This window comes from Schistocerca cancellata, chromosome 4 (genome assembly GCF_023864275.1).
Source record: "Schistocerca cancellata isolate TAMUIC-IGC-003103 chromosome 4, iqSchCanc2.1, whole genome shotgun sequence".
NCBI classification, from domain to species: domain Eukaryota; kingdom Metazoa; phylum Arthropoda; class Insecta; order Orthoptera; family Acrididae; genus Schistocerca; species Schistocerca cancellata.
Genome location: NC_064629.1, coordinates 499,311,027 through 499,325,187, shown reverse-complemented (window position 1 = coordinate 499,325,187; position 14,161 = coordinate 499,311,027). Strand labels below are relative to the sequence as shown.

Sequence of the window (14,161 nt, the reverse complement as noted above, 5' to 3'; positions counted from 1 at the left end):
GTTGCACATTGCGAAACAGATCATTTCCAAGCAGCGGTAATAGCCATTCGCGTAACATCCGTGCCGTTTCAGTTACCTGATTGCTGGAGCATGCGAGCTGCGCGTGTTTGTTGTGGATAACTTCCGCTAAACGTTGAGAGCCGTGTGCTAAGGACACGCACAGGCACGCGCGCAGGCGCACTGCGGGGATTTCTGAGTGGCGCAGCGAAAAGTAGGATGCTGGAAGGAGGCGGGCTTTTCCCCGCTGGTCGGCATCGCAGTAGAAAGTGCTGACAAGGAAGTCCCATCCGAGTCACATCACGTGCCGCCGTTCATTTGCTCAGCTGGGGGGCTTGGTTTGAGTCACGCCGTTCCTTGCACTCTCCTTTTATGACACAGGAAGTCATTCCAGCTACTGTTAAATCCTTCGTTTCACCCTTCAGCACAGGATTTTATTTTCGCCTTCTCGAGTACGAAAACAAGTAAGATCTGTAATAGCTTTCGTCACAAGGCCTAGCACTGAAATCGTTATATTTATTTTCAGCTCAAAATACCTCGTAAAATCACACTATCGGAACGAGCATATCCTGAAGGTTTGTGCAACCCGTGATTGATATACGTGTACATGAAGATGAACATAGGATGGTAACTCTTCTCGTATTTCTACAAAGTGCAGCTACCCTTGGTTAGTATCCTGAGTTGTATTACACTGCTTTCCCTCCAGATTCACACCTTGGTGTTCCAGTCTAAAACGATTATTGCACCTCAACTTTTAAATATTTTCAGTGGCTGATGAAGTGACACTGATGCAGGAACTCGCAGTGTTCCCTGAATGTAATTTTATGTGACGTATTGTGCATTAAAGGGTGAAGAGATCTACTGCTGCTAGATTACGCAACTGACGAAAAGTAACTGGGAACAGTAATTATCGTAATACACCCTAGGAGTAGCCATTCGATGCGACCTAAGGTAGAATGAATTCATGAAAGAAATTGTGAGACAAGCAGATGTCAGATTTCAAGGAAGTGCAATTCATCCATGAAATAAGTGGCTTACAAAACATTTGTTCGAACAGTTGGTGAGAACTTTTCATTAGTCTACAACCCCTACCAGGTTAATCCAACGAGGAGCTGCGCGTTAAGCTTTGTCGACGAGAGCGCGTTATGGAGATGCTCAACAAACTACACAGGCAGAAGCTAAAAGACAGCTGTTGTGTATAACGTAGAGGTTTACTGTCGATTTTCCGAGATGTGTTCCAAGAAGAGTCCGGCCGTTCCCAGAAGAGTCCGGCAACATATGCCTTCCTCCCACATAGGTGTGGCGCCAAGACCACGGCGAGAAAACCAGAGAGATTAGTGCTCATGCGGAGGTTGATCGACAGTCTCATGAATGGAACATGGAAGAGTGGGAAAGCTAGTAGTGTCGAAAGTACACTCCGTCTTATACCGGCAGATGGCACCGAGCGACGTGACGCAGTGGTTAGTACACTGGGCTCGCATTCGGGAGGTCGAAGTTTCAAATAAGCGTCCGGCCGTTCTTATTTAGGTTTTGCGTGATTTTCCTAAATCACTCGTGGCAACTGCCGGGATAGTTCTTTGTAAAGGTCACTGCCCACTTTCTTCCTTCCCTTCATAATCGGAGTTTGTGCTCCATCTGTAATGACCTCGCTGTGGACTGGACGTTAAACACTAACTTTCGTTCATTGCTTCGTAAGGTGGCTTGCGGGGCGTAGGTATAGATGTAGATGAAGACAAGTCAACACAAATCAAGATATCTTAGCTCGTTTGATATATAATTTTTAACGATGATTTTTGTTGGTGCGCCATATCTCCCATGTGACTATAACAAAATTAATGGAAGAGACATTTTCAAGATTTCGTTCAGCATTAATGACGAAAAATACATATGTTGTTTAAAGCTATTGTTTTCGTTAAAAAATTTGATTTATAAAAACATTGTAGAAAGTGCCATCTGTTAACAACCTTTTTAAATAACATGCACGACAGCTCTTACAGTTGTTTAGATTCTCTACGCAAGCATAGTCTGTCTCGCGATTCCGGTCATATCCCTCGATGTAAGGAATTTAGAAGGCGCCATCTATCGATAATGTAATTTTATTATCATGCATAACAGCGGTTGGAGTTGTTTACATTCAAAGGCACGCTAAGCGTTGCCGATCGACTTCTACGGGACATCATGATTAATAATCTCCTCTACGGAGGCAAAATAAGACTGTTCGTTGAAGATTCCCATCAAATGTTACCGGTCGTTAGACATACCAATAGAAGCATGTACAGCATCGTAATAAAAAGCTGTCAAAACTGGACTGTCAAAATACCTGATAAAAATGTATATTTTTACTTTTCGTAACCTCAAAAAGTATTATACATAGCAAGAGACAGAAAAAATTTATGTACACGCAATATGCTAGTCACTTCCAAATAGACCTAACCTGTAATGGCAATAAGCCGAAACATGCCCGTCGTGAAAAATATTAAAATATATTACCTTACTGGAGCTAGTTTTGGAACATTCGTTTTCATTATGTCTTATACTAACGTATACTATGCTACGGACCCAACGGAACGTAATGAAGAGCCATTGTCGAAACTACAGTCAAACAAATGGTTCAAATGGCTCTGAGCACTATGGGACTTAACTTCTGAGGTCATCAGTCCCCTAGAACTTAGAACTACTTAAACCTAACTAACCTAAGGACATCACACACACCCATGGCCGAGGCAGGATTCTAACCTGCGACCGTAGCGGTCGCGCTGTTCAAGACTGTAGCGCCTAGAACCGCTCGGCCACTTCGGCCGGCTACAGTTAAACGATCACCTTTATGGTCTCATGTTAAAATTCGTAAGTTGACTCAATAAATGAGATCAAAAGGTGATTCCGTTTTCACTGAATGGTTACTTAAATTGTGTGACGGTGATTTATAAAATCAAACAGATTGCTCCAATTAAGCGCTCAAAATTCCTAAACATTGTGATTGTAATTATACTAACAAATTGTGAAGCTGAAGTCTAATTGTATTCGTAACTACGAATACATTTCTCCTAGCGCACTTTCAGTTCTTCAGTACGTTATTTTAACAACGAAGTCCAAAGAGGAAGTGGTTATAACAAAGAAAAATTATACGCGGTGTCTACTAAATGACATACCCTAATTTAAAGTGACTTTTGCAACATGCATCATAATGCGGAATCTGAAATATTGCAGTGTATATCTTGACGGAACCCAACACCAGTGACCGCTATATCTAGTGCAAATTAAAGAATGAAATTACCTTACCTTAGAGGCGATCGTACTCTCGGAGTATCAGAGCCATAAGAGCGAAAACATTTAAATGTAGACATAGGATAATAACTCTATGTGATTTACAGAAGGCGGTTTTCATTTGTCATTATATCAGGAACTAGATGGATTCAATAGACGACAAATCAGGCGAACCTGGAATCGTTCCAGAATTCTCTTATGTTCTTCTCCCTAGCAGCGGTGTGTTGTGCTGCTGGCAACCTCTTCGTATCTTGTCCTAAAGATAAGGGACAACGACAATCTCCAACACTTTACCAATGCGGCAGTTGCTCTCAAACGTACCGGAAACACGTGCTATGACCTATTGAGGGCGGCTCTCCATATCATAACGGCATCGTCGTCGCCAGTCTGTCTTCTCTGCACGTCGCCCACGCATATCATCATGGTGTTGCAGAAAGGAATGAGATTCTTCCCAAAAGAAGACGACATGCCATTCGCTTCTCAAAACACACTCTCAGAAGCCGCTGCTACAGATTCATAACTCCATGACGTGAAATCCAAAGTTGCCTAAGCAAGGAAAATAAGACCAATTTTCTCAGGTACCGCAAATGTTGGTGATTCGTAAGTGCGAACACTGTCTGCTGGAGGCCGAGGTGGCACGTGATTAAGGCACGTGTATCGCATGTACGAAGGGTTGAGTTCAAGTCTAAGTCCAGTCATTCTGTTTAGATGTTCTCTCGTATTTCGAAGCCATTGTAGGCGAGTGCCTCCATGTTTCCATAAATACAAAATAGTCGCTTCATTTATACGTCATTCTCTTACTGAGCTTGTGTTGCATCTCTAAAGGCCTTGGCGTCGACGAAATGTTTTTACTTTTTTCCCCATGCCAGCGAATTCTCTTCTCCGATATTTAGTAAACGTGATAAGTAATAAATTTGTCTTATGCCATGTCACACGATATATAGTTTCTAAAATAAACTACCCGGAGCATCGATATGTGATAGGTCTTACTATAGCCTAGGTATAAAATGTTCTGGTATTGGCTGTTAGTTCCAACATGCGCTGGACGGACTGTATACTGCAGTTCTGTTACTGCAGTTTTGGTAATCAACAACTAATGTTACCATTACTGTAATTATTTCAACCAGTATATATCTCTCCCAACGTTTTACCCCCTACTGTGAGACTGATTATTTCAGATATTATTTACACGATGCTGTATTCAGCTTACTTTTGTAGAGAACATATTAAATCAGTTACTGTTGATATCAAAAAAATTTGAAAAGCAATAATCATATCAGGAATTAGTTTCCTTTCCAGTACACTGTTTTTCGTGAGGTTTTCTTTTTCAGGTTAGTTTGTGTGAATTCCTAAGTGACCAAACTGCTGATGTCATCGGTCCCTAGACTTACACGCTACTAGATCTAACTTATGCTAAGGACAACACACACACCCACGTCCGAGGGAGGACTCGAACATCCAGCGGGAGGGACCGTGCGGTTCGTGACATGACGCTTCTAACCACGCGGCCAATCCGCATAACTTTTTCATGTAAGCCACGTATCACACATTTTACTTCTTTCCAGTCAGTACCTGTACAGATACTAGGATCGGCATCTCATTTCCTTTGAACGCCATGTTTACGTTGCAACTGACACCGAACTATATGTTTAGCTTTTGCAATTCAAATAAATCCGTGACGATATTTTTACAAGTCTCCAACTCTTTAAAGACATATTTAACCAAAATTATCAGTAATTCTCAATTCCTATTACGATTGTTATGCTTAAACTACATTAAATCCTATTTACTATATCTGTTCTGAGAACGTGAGAAATGGTTGTTAACCACTAAGACTGCGCCAATATTGTAGGGGGAGGAACAGGGATTGGAGATTTACCACTCGTCCACGTCGATCTAATTAGTGATGAACTCTAGCTGGATTGGATAATGGTGGAGATAGGAAATCAATTGAGGTTTGTTTCAAGCCATCATCCCAATATTCACCTGGAGTTATTCAGGGACAGCGGAAAACCATATCATGATTTCGTCAAGATTGTTGAACTACACTCTTCCCTAAAAAGAGAAAACGATTTACTTTTCATTCATTAAGCAGATGATAAAGCTTTAGAAGTTAAATCGTATAACACAGGAAGATTTCTTTAGAGATCTTTCGAAAATTGGATAACGGTCTGATCTTATGATTTTACGTACATGCTACCTGATTTAAATTCTAGTATTCTTTTCGATGTCTAGTACGTGACTTGTTTTCTAAGGAGGAAATATAGTGCTCACTGCATCATATCGAACCTTAGAATTCAAAAAAAGATCGATCACCAGATATTTCACAGTGTGTGTTTCGGATCGGTTCCTTTAAATACCTTGTCACTGGCAACTGTCTACGTCTGAAGTTTGCGACTACAACTTTAACACTCGTGTAAACAATATTTATATCAGCAGTTTTTATCGGTTACCAAACAATACAACTGCGACAGTTCTGTGCGTATTCCTGCTGAAAATTAGATGAATATACAGTCATCTCTGGCCTGGCCGCTCTAATTGAATTTGGCGTAGGCCACCCCTTTATATTCACGTTGGTCTGATTTGACATTGAAGAGGAGGAGGGAGGAAGATATTAGTGTTTAACGTCCCGTCGACAACGAGGTCATTAGAGACGGAGCGCAAGCTCGGGTGAGGGAAGGATGGGGAAGGAAATCGGCCGCGCTCTTTCAAAGGAACCATCCCGGCATTTGCCTGAAGCGATTTAGGGAAATCACGGAAAACCTAAATCAGGATGGCCGGAGACGGGATTGAACCGTCGTCCTCCCGAATGCGAGGACATTGAAGAGAATAAAGTCTAACAGCAAGAATCTATATAAGCCACTGTCCAGCTGCTATTTTTGCATATTGTCAAGGCCTCAAGCGACATGTGAAGTACCTGACCTTTTTAATTACGCGTATAATTAGGCGTTTAACAGTTGATTACGTAATGTGTATCATGATCAACACACAAAATTTTGCCTGCAATTGTATTACATTTTTTTCAGATTTTGAAATATGATTTCAGACTTCTATCCATTCACCTGATTTCGACAGTTAAGGCTTGAATCCAAAGTATACTAGATACAAACAAACAACGTCCGACCATCGTGTCATCCTCAGCCCTAAGGCGTCACCAGATGCGGATACGGAGGGGCATGTGTTCAGCTCCCCACTCTACCGGCCATTGTCACTTTTCATGACCAGTGCCACTGCTTCTCAGTCAGGTAGCTCCTCAATTGGCCTCACAAGGGCTGAGTGCATCCCGCTTGTCAACAGCACTCGGCAGACCTGGACTGTGATCCATCCATGTTCTAGCCAAGCCCGACACAGATTCAATACAAATATGTTCGCTGTTGTACCCACACTCCTACCGGGTGCCGAGCTCGAACTCTTATATCGAAAACGAAATTAGGACGCATGTATTTTGTATATTTGGGAAAGTCATAGTGTAGCTATGTGCGTATTGATTCATTTTCCCGCACGAGGGGCCATTTCGAAGCGTGTTCAACTGGCTTCAAAGTTAATTGTACACGGAACACCTGTACGCGCGGCAGTGGCTATAGAAGTAAAATTAGTATGCACGGTCCTACAAAATGAGAATATAACTGAAAATCCAATACCGGTACCTTAAAAAAATAGACGTCTCACAGTTGTGTAAACATTTTTACATTGTGGAAAGCTGTGTTGGTGAATGCTGGAGTGTACTTTTGTCTGTCTGTCAGGCTGTGCGACAGCCGCTTTAGTGATTATGAATTACTTGAACGCAGCACACGACTGCGAAAGTATAGACTCCTTGCCAGGTCGGTAAAGCGAAAGTGAAATCGTGTCACAGAGACAGCGACGGTGTTGCGATGAGCGGTAACGTGACATGCAATCGTCGCATATCGATTGCCTTGCGATCCAGGCGCTGTTGCTGCAATACGACCACAACGTGTGTGTCACGTGTGGCAAAACTTTTCCTTCTACCTTTCACTGTTCTTTTTTTCTTTCTCTCAATTTCATCTGAGTCTTGAGCTTCAATAAACCCAAAAAGATGGGCCTTCTGTCCATAGTAAGTTAAGGTAGTCTTGTTACTCGCTGTTTTTTTATTTCTTTGGATAAAAACTTCTTATTAACCACGACACAGTAATACCAATTTATTGAGCTCACTACAATCGTCATTAATGCGCAGACGATTCCAACAGTTTAAAAAATTTAATGTTTTAGAAACAGTCAGTAATACTTCAGGCATTCGCTGTAATGTCTTGCAACTTTTAGAGTACCAGAGATAAACGTTTGAGGTACCTCATTTGGACATCGTTTTAGTCCGCGCGCATGTATTTACTTCCTCATATGGGTGTGAGCTTCCTTTCTAACAGTTTTCCTAGTATTATAACAAAATCCTTTGTAAGAAAAATTTTCTTCTTAATTCTGCTACAAAAGCTACACGTAACTGTATGTGCAATAGCAACAGAATCTGTTTATTTGGACGAAGTCCTGTCAGTATTTCAACGTAGATTTTAAAAGTAAAATATTTAATTATAAATGTGATTCTGTAACGCTGTCACTTTCAACAACATTCCGTTCGATTCTGAGGCGAGTGCTAGGAGAGATACTAAACAAATTAACTGGCAAATTTCTTTTATTATCGAGATATCTAACATTTCAAGTTAACCTCATGCCACATGGACCATTTATCAGACTGAAGCGATACTTTCTAACTTTACAACAGTTTATTGTATTACATAAAAATGAAATTATGGCTTCATAGAAACCATAGGACAGTGTTTTTCTTCGTTCGTTTCTCATGAATTGAGTTGCTTGTGTAAACAATTTGACGAAAGATAATATATATTTGCTCACGTATTTATACATAGGAGTCCCGTACTCAGCAACGAGAAAGGAAGCTTCCTCCTATTACAAGATGGTAATGATGCACAATGTGATCTAGTTAATTCCTTAAAATTATTATTTTCTGTATCTGCATTCCACCTTCATTTCCTTAATAAGTCCTAAATAATATACAGTACTTCGTTGTTTCAACCTCCAAACTGAGATATTTGTACGCTAGAGATACAAAAAGAATATCTCGATTTAAACACTGTTCACCTGATATTGTCTGTGTTCGAACTATTACACTCAGTCATTTCAAAATTCCTAATCCCCAGAGTGAACGAAACCTCTTTGATGCCATTACTGTATGTTGTGTAACACCGGAGTATCTCCTACATAACTGCTAAATTGAAAAAAAGCGTTTTGAAACTTTTACTGTGTGTAACTGAATCGTATGTTGTATATCATTTACTTGTGTCCCATCTGGTGGCTGAAGTAATATTTAGCTTACAGTTATTAATGGTCAGTATAAATGTATGAAAATACATAAACTCGATGAAGTATAATAATGAAAAGAAGAAATGCATCTTTTCGAATGGTGAACTCATTTTGAAACGCAACATTAGGAAAGGTTTCTGGAAATCATCAACTCTTCATGAGTAATCTGCACTGAAGGAAGGACGAGGTCATTAGAGGCGGTAACTATACTGAGGCAAGTGTGCGAAGTGCTTTAGGATCTTTTTGTAACGCATTTCCCACAAAATCCTACGAAACTCCAGAATCAATTTCCTCCTTGACTACTAAGAATGTTTAATATCTCCCTGATTCTACAATTTCTCATTTTCGTTTTTAATAGAGACAAGTGATTTTTGTTGGCTTCCCCATTACTTCCGTTATGGTTTTAAGAACACCGAAGAGGAGCTTTGCTTTCAGTGCTTGGGTGTTAACACTAACTACAAAACTAAGTCTCTACTCGAATGGTTAACAGCTTGTTCTCTTTGATTTATTGAGTATTTTGAAAGACGAAGGAATTATTATAGACAGTTTTTCTCCAAACTGAACTAATGCGATATACATCTAAGTTGCTATCAAATGTAATGTAATTACATTCCCAGTTTGTGACTAGTACTTCAATCGAACGGCCAACCTTATTACAATGCACACATCATCTCCGCATTATGTTCCCGAAAATCATGATTACTGTATACTCAAACATGTAGTTGCTTCCTTTGTCTGTAGAAGACATTTAAGTAAACATGCTAGAATCCTCATCCAATTCAGAGAAACTTGGTATGTAAGCTAATATTAATTTTAAATTTCCTCACATTACTTTCCGCTGATATCGATAACTATCAGGCTTGCTGAGTGCAGATTAAGTCATCATCTACTCCATAATGCAACAGTAATACCAATTTAAAACATCAAGTGATCAGAAAAGAAGACGTATAAACGGAATCAGATATTATATTTCTACACAAGAGACACAGCGGATAGGGCGGCGAAGATTTCATTATTTTCCGGAGCAACTTGTACATCTTGTGAGCAGGCACACAGTATTTCGGCTAGAGCCTCATTTGTCGTTAAAAAAAGAAAACCCTTGGAGACACGGGAGCTGCGGACCGCGCACAGGCGCCTGCTCCTCTCCACGTGAATGAAATTTCCGCCCGCTGGGATCCTCTCAAGCTGCAAGTAATGAAGCCAGGTTTCATCACCTGTTACTATTCGGCTCAGGAAGTCCTATGTTACAGTTTCATAACGCTTCACAATCTGGCGGCAAGCCTCAGCCCTCCGTTGCTTCATTTCGTGGGCTTGAGCGCACACCTAGCATATATTTTTCAGTTATACTCCGTTTGAGAGTCGAAGTGATACATTTATTCACCTGGTGTCCAGTATACTAGTTGCTGTCCCGTCTGTCAGAAATCTGTCAGAAACCACAACTTTTCTTTCTTCCTTATTTGTCACCTTTCTAATCCACTGTCTTAAATATCGTATAGCAATTTATTCATTTTACGTGCATTTTCACGTTCCACTCTTTTTTCTTGAAAGGCCACTTATGATACGAAACTACATGTTATCTATGAAATTAATCTGCAGTCATATAGATTACGTAGTACTTCTGTTCTGAATAGACAAAAGAAGTTATTTGGATTACACATATAACATACACTGGGACTAGGACATATTTTAATGTGAATTTTTTATATTTAGACGAACGCCACATGTCCGCTTCAATTTTTTGGTTTTCCCCAATCATCATCAACGTGAAACATTGTAGTAGTAGCCAATTAACGTCCTCCAATAGTTAGAAAGAGCTACGGACTATGGGTTATGAACGATTCACTGCATCACTGATTTCATGCAATCAAATGTGGCTCCCACACAGTTCGAAATATACTGCCGTTGACCTGATCGGTGTACCTGTCCGAAAGTTTTAAAGGTTTATTTGTTTCACTGAAAGTCATTACGATACACACTTCTTCTTTACTCTGACGTTCCCTTTATTAATCCGTGTTTTAACTGCCTTTGTTGTTTACTCAAGAAGGGCCCAAATGAATTAAAAATATAAACATCGTGAAGAGTTTCACAAATGACTGTCAGTCAGCCACTACGATGATTCTGTGGCATCTTGTTTCTGATTTTATACTACCTTCACACCATGCATTCTTAGCTTTCATTCCACATCAAAGATGGTTCCTATTAATCTCAAACGTAAGGCACAAACAAAAATCAAGGTGTAATTGCTCTCCTTTAACATGTGGCGCAAAACGTTGGTATCTCACAGCCATAAATTATATGTAGGGCCCCAAGAACAAAAAATTACCTAATAAAAAGTCAGATTCCTTCTTATTCTTTATTACAGATAATACGTGATAATCTGTAAGGCACAACTTCCAGTTAGCAGTTATTCGTCTAACACTTGAAATCTGAACAATGAATCAGATTAGGCAGAATGTAAGACAGGGGCACTATTTTCTGTTTCGAGTACCTCCTGGAAGAAACTTATTTTCTGAAATGCCATTGTAGGGCGGGATTTGAAACGAATAGGACCTCGATGGTGTTCACAGCACAGCAACTTCAAGCTGTCAAAAAAAAAAAAAAAAAAAAAAAAAAGGTTCAAATGGCTCTGAGCACTATGGGACTTAACATCTGTGGTCATCAGTCCCCTAGAACTTAGAACTACTTAAACCTAACTAACCTAAGGACATCACACACATCCATGCCCGAGGCAGGATTCGAACCTGCGACCGTAGTAGTCACGCGGTTCCGGACTGAGCGCCTGAACCGCTAGACCACCGCGGCCGGCCAAGCTGTCAAAACTGCGAACGATCACCCAATACTACTGTTGAATAGGAAGCCGTAACTTAAATCATTCAGCTTTGGTTCTGTATGTATACTGGCATAAATAAACACTTGAATTTGAGAACAGTTGATGTAACTATTTGACTATATATTCACCACACACTGTTCCATAATGTCAAGAAAAGACACTAAGAGCACGGCAATAAATGAAAGTCCTTATTTTTTAGATTACTTCTTGCGTTTGTCGTATTTTCATGCCAATAAGTAAGTCTTACGACCAAAACTTTTGTAGTCCTTTTAGTTTTGACAAATATGCGAATCTATAGTGGCAAGATAATCATTGATGAGATTCTGAAAATTATTTGGCTGGCTCTGAGCACTATGGGTCTTAACTTCTGAGGTCATCAGTCCCCTAGAACTTAGAACTACTTAAACCTAACTAACCTAAGGACATCACACACATCCATGCCCGAGGCAGGATTCGAATCTGCGACCGTAGCGGTCGCGCGGGTCCAGACTGTAGCGCCTAGAACCGCTCGGCCACACCGGCCGGCTGAAAATTATTTATTTACTTATTTATTCATTTTTGGTACAGTACCGTAATAGGCTATTTCTTTGTTTGATAAATTAACTGCTAACTTGACCGCAAATCTGCTGGTGAGTTCCTTTTTACATCAATCACAAAAATTGTGATCTTATTCTTTGTTGGAACGATAGCCAGTATTTCACTGATTACAGAAAGAATTGAGATGCATTTACGATATGGATACACAAATAGTTATCGGTAAACGGCTTAAAAACGAAATATTACCAGGATAGTTGACTGTTCTTCCATAGCCTCAAAGTATAATGTTAGCGCTGCCTGAGTTAGTCATGCAGTAACAACGCACAGGTTATAGCTCACATACCTTTAATATTCTGATTATCGCTCAAACAACACCTTAAAACCAAGGGGTCAGGCTTTAAGTGCTTTCCACTGAGAAGATTATGCATAAAAGCTTCTCTCTTTCTATCCATCTATCGGTCTATCACTATCTAGTTGTTACCATTATACTATTTTAATCACGTGTTGACTTGAACCTCTCTGTGAAAGTTTAAAATCACTGTAGTGCAACATTATATGACAAATATTTTATTGTTATATGCTCTTCAGTAACCTATGCATTGTCTTAATGCAGACCACATACTTCGTAAGCAGCATTACGATATTTTCTGTTGTGAGTGGAAGTTTCACATATCAAAATGCATCAACATCATCTGGCTTAAAGAGGACACATTGCGACATAGTACGCAACTCATGAGCGCAAACATAAAAACCGAATATGCTATAAAAGAAAAAAACTATTTCACGGAACTCCTGACGACGCCATATTTGATGCACAACTGAGCGTTGTGAAAGAATTTTTAATGTGTATGTAATTACCTCTGCGGGTGAAATCGGTTCAGTTATAATGATGTAGCAGATTTTTGGTATGTCACTGTTCCTTCTGACACTACGCCTTCGGATGCGCTGCACAGAGGGCCCCCACGGCATGCGTAAGAGCCAAGCCGTGTCTCCGCACTATCCTGACCCTAACACGAACCATACATTTCCTAATTAGCTTTACACAGCATCTGAGTAAAGGTTTTCCCGCCCTGTTGCTGCACTTACGGTGTCTCGAGTCCAGTGCACACACCTCCTTCAAGGAAAGTCACGGGAATTACTGTAGCTGTTTCTGCTCTTATCAGGAGATGTTTGAGAGTGATATACATAATGACAACTTTAATTTACTGAGAAGACATCTTATTAACCTTTAACGGAGAATAAGCAGAGTTTCAGTATCTGTTATATTTTAAAACGGTACAGTCATATTCCAAACTACATTGTGTGGGCTGTCACCTCTGGGAGCAAGGATAAGATGACGATTTTCACTGGGATCATTATTAATATGAATTGCTTCTATCCTTTAGCGGAATATAGACTATGGTGAATATTTATCAGAAGTTAAAACAGTGAGCTGGAGAGTAATTGTAATCAGGATGTTGCTCTCTCACGTGTAGCGTCACAACTATTTTATTCAGGCTACTTTATGGGAACCTTACGGATCAGACAACGAGTTTATATTCAGCTGTGTGGGTTATTAACCAATAACAGGTAGGCCTATCGTGCTACCTATATGATGCATTCCAAGATATGACCATGGTTTATATTGTACACTGGAGCCAAGATCTTAACTCCGATTGATTTAAATAGTTAGACAAATGACACGACAGACTTTCGCCTCTAAGGGCCTTGTCAAGATAATCACTGGAATTTTTCAAAGGTAAAGTACGAAGAAACATTAATAGCAAACGATGAAGGATCAGCTCTTAATGGGGAAGAATGGTATGGGAAATCAGTCAAAGAATTTTAGAAGAAACCATTCGGAAAATTCCCGACGTCGTTTAGGCAAACGCAGAACTCAAAATTACAATTTCTGAACTGGTTTTGAACCCCTCTCTTGCCGAATACGAATTGTTTTACGAGATCGTACTGAAAAGTAATGTCTATGGTTTTTATTATGTTAAAACTCTTAAATCTGTTCAAACAAAAGAAACGTCATTGACATTCTACACCTTTGATATTCATGTCTACATATTTTTAGCCTTCTGCCCCTAGAGAGCTCGGGATTTGGGCGTGTAACATGGCGCTGTGTAACGAAACTACGTCGTTGCGTGAGAAACAGTGTGCTGTAATCATGTTCCGTATTTGAGGAGTTCGTCCACACAAGAAAGCCCCCTCTTCTTC

The 14,161-nt window shown here is 40.1% G+C and overlaps 1 long non-coding RNA gene across 1 annotated transcript in view; it reads left to right on the top strand.

Moving 5' to 3' along the window:
• LOC126184754 (uncharacterized) overlaps positions 1–14,161 on the top strand; it is a 159,655-nt gene that overhangs the window by 15,454 nt on the left and 130,040 nt on the right. The gene's annotated exons all lie outside the window — the stretch shown is intronic.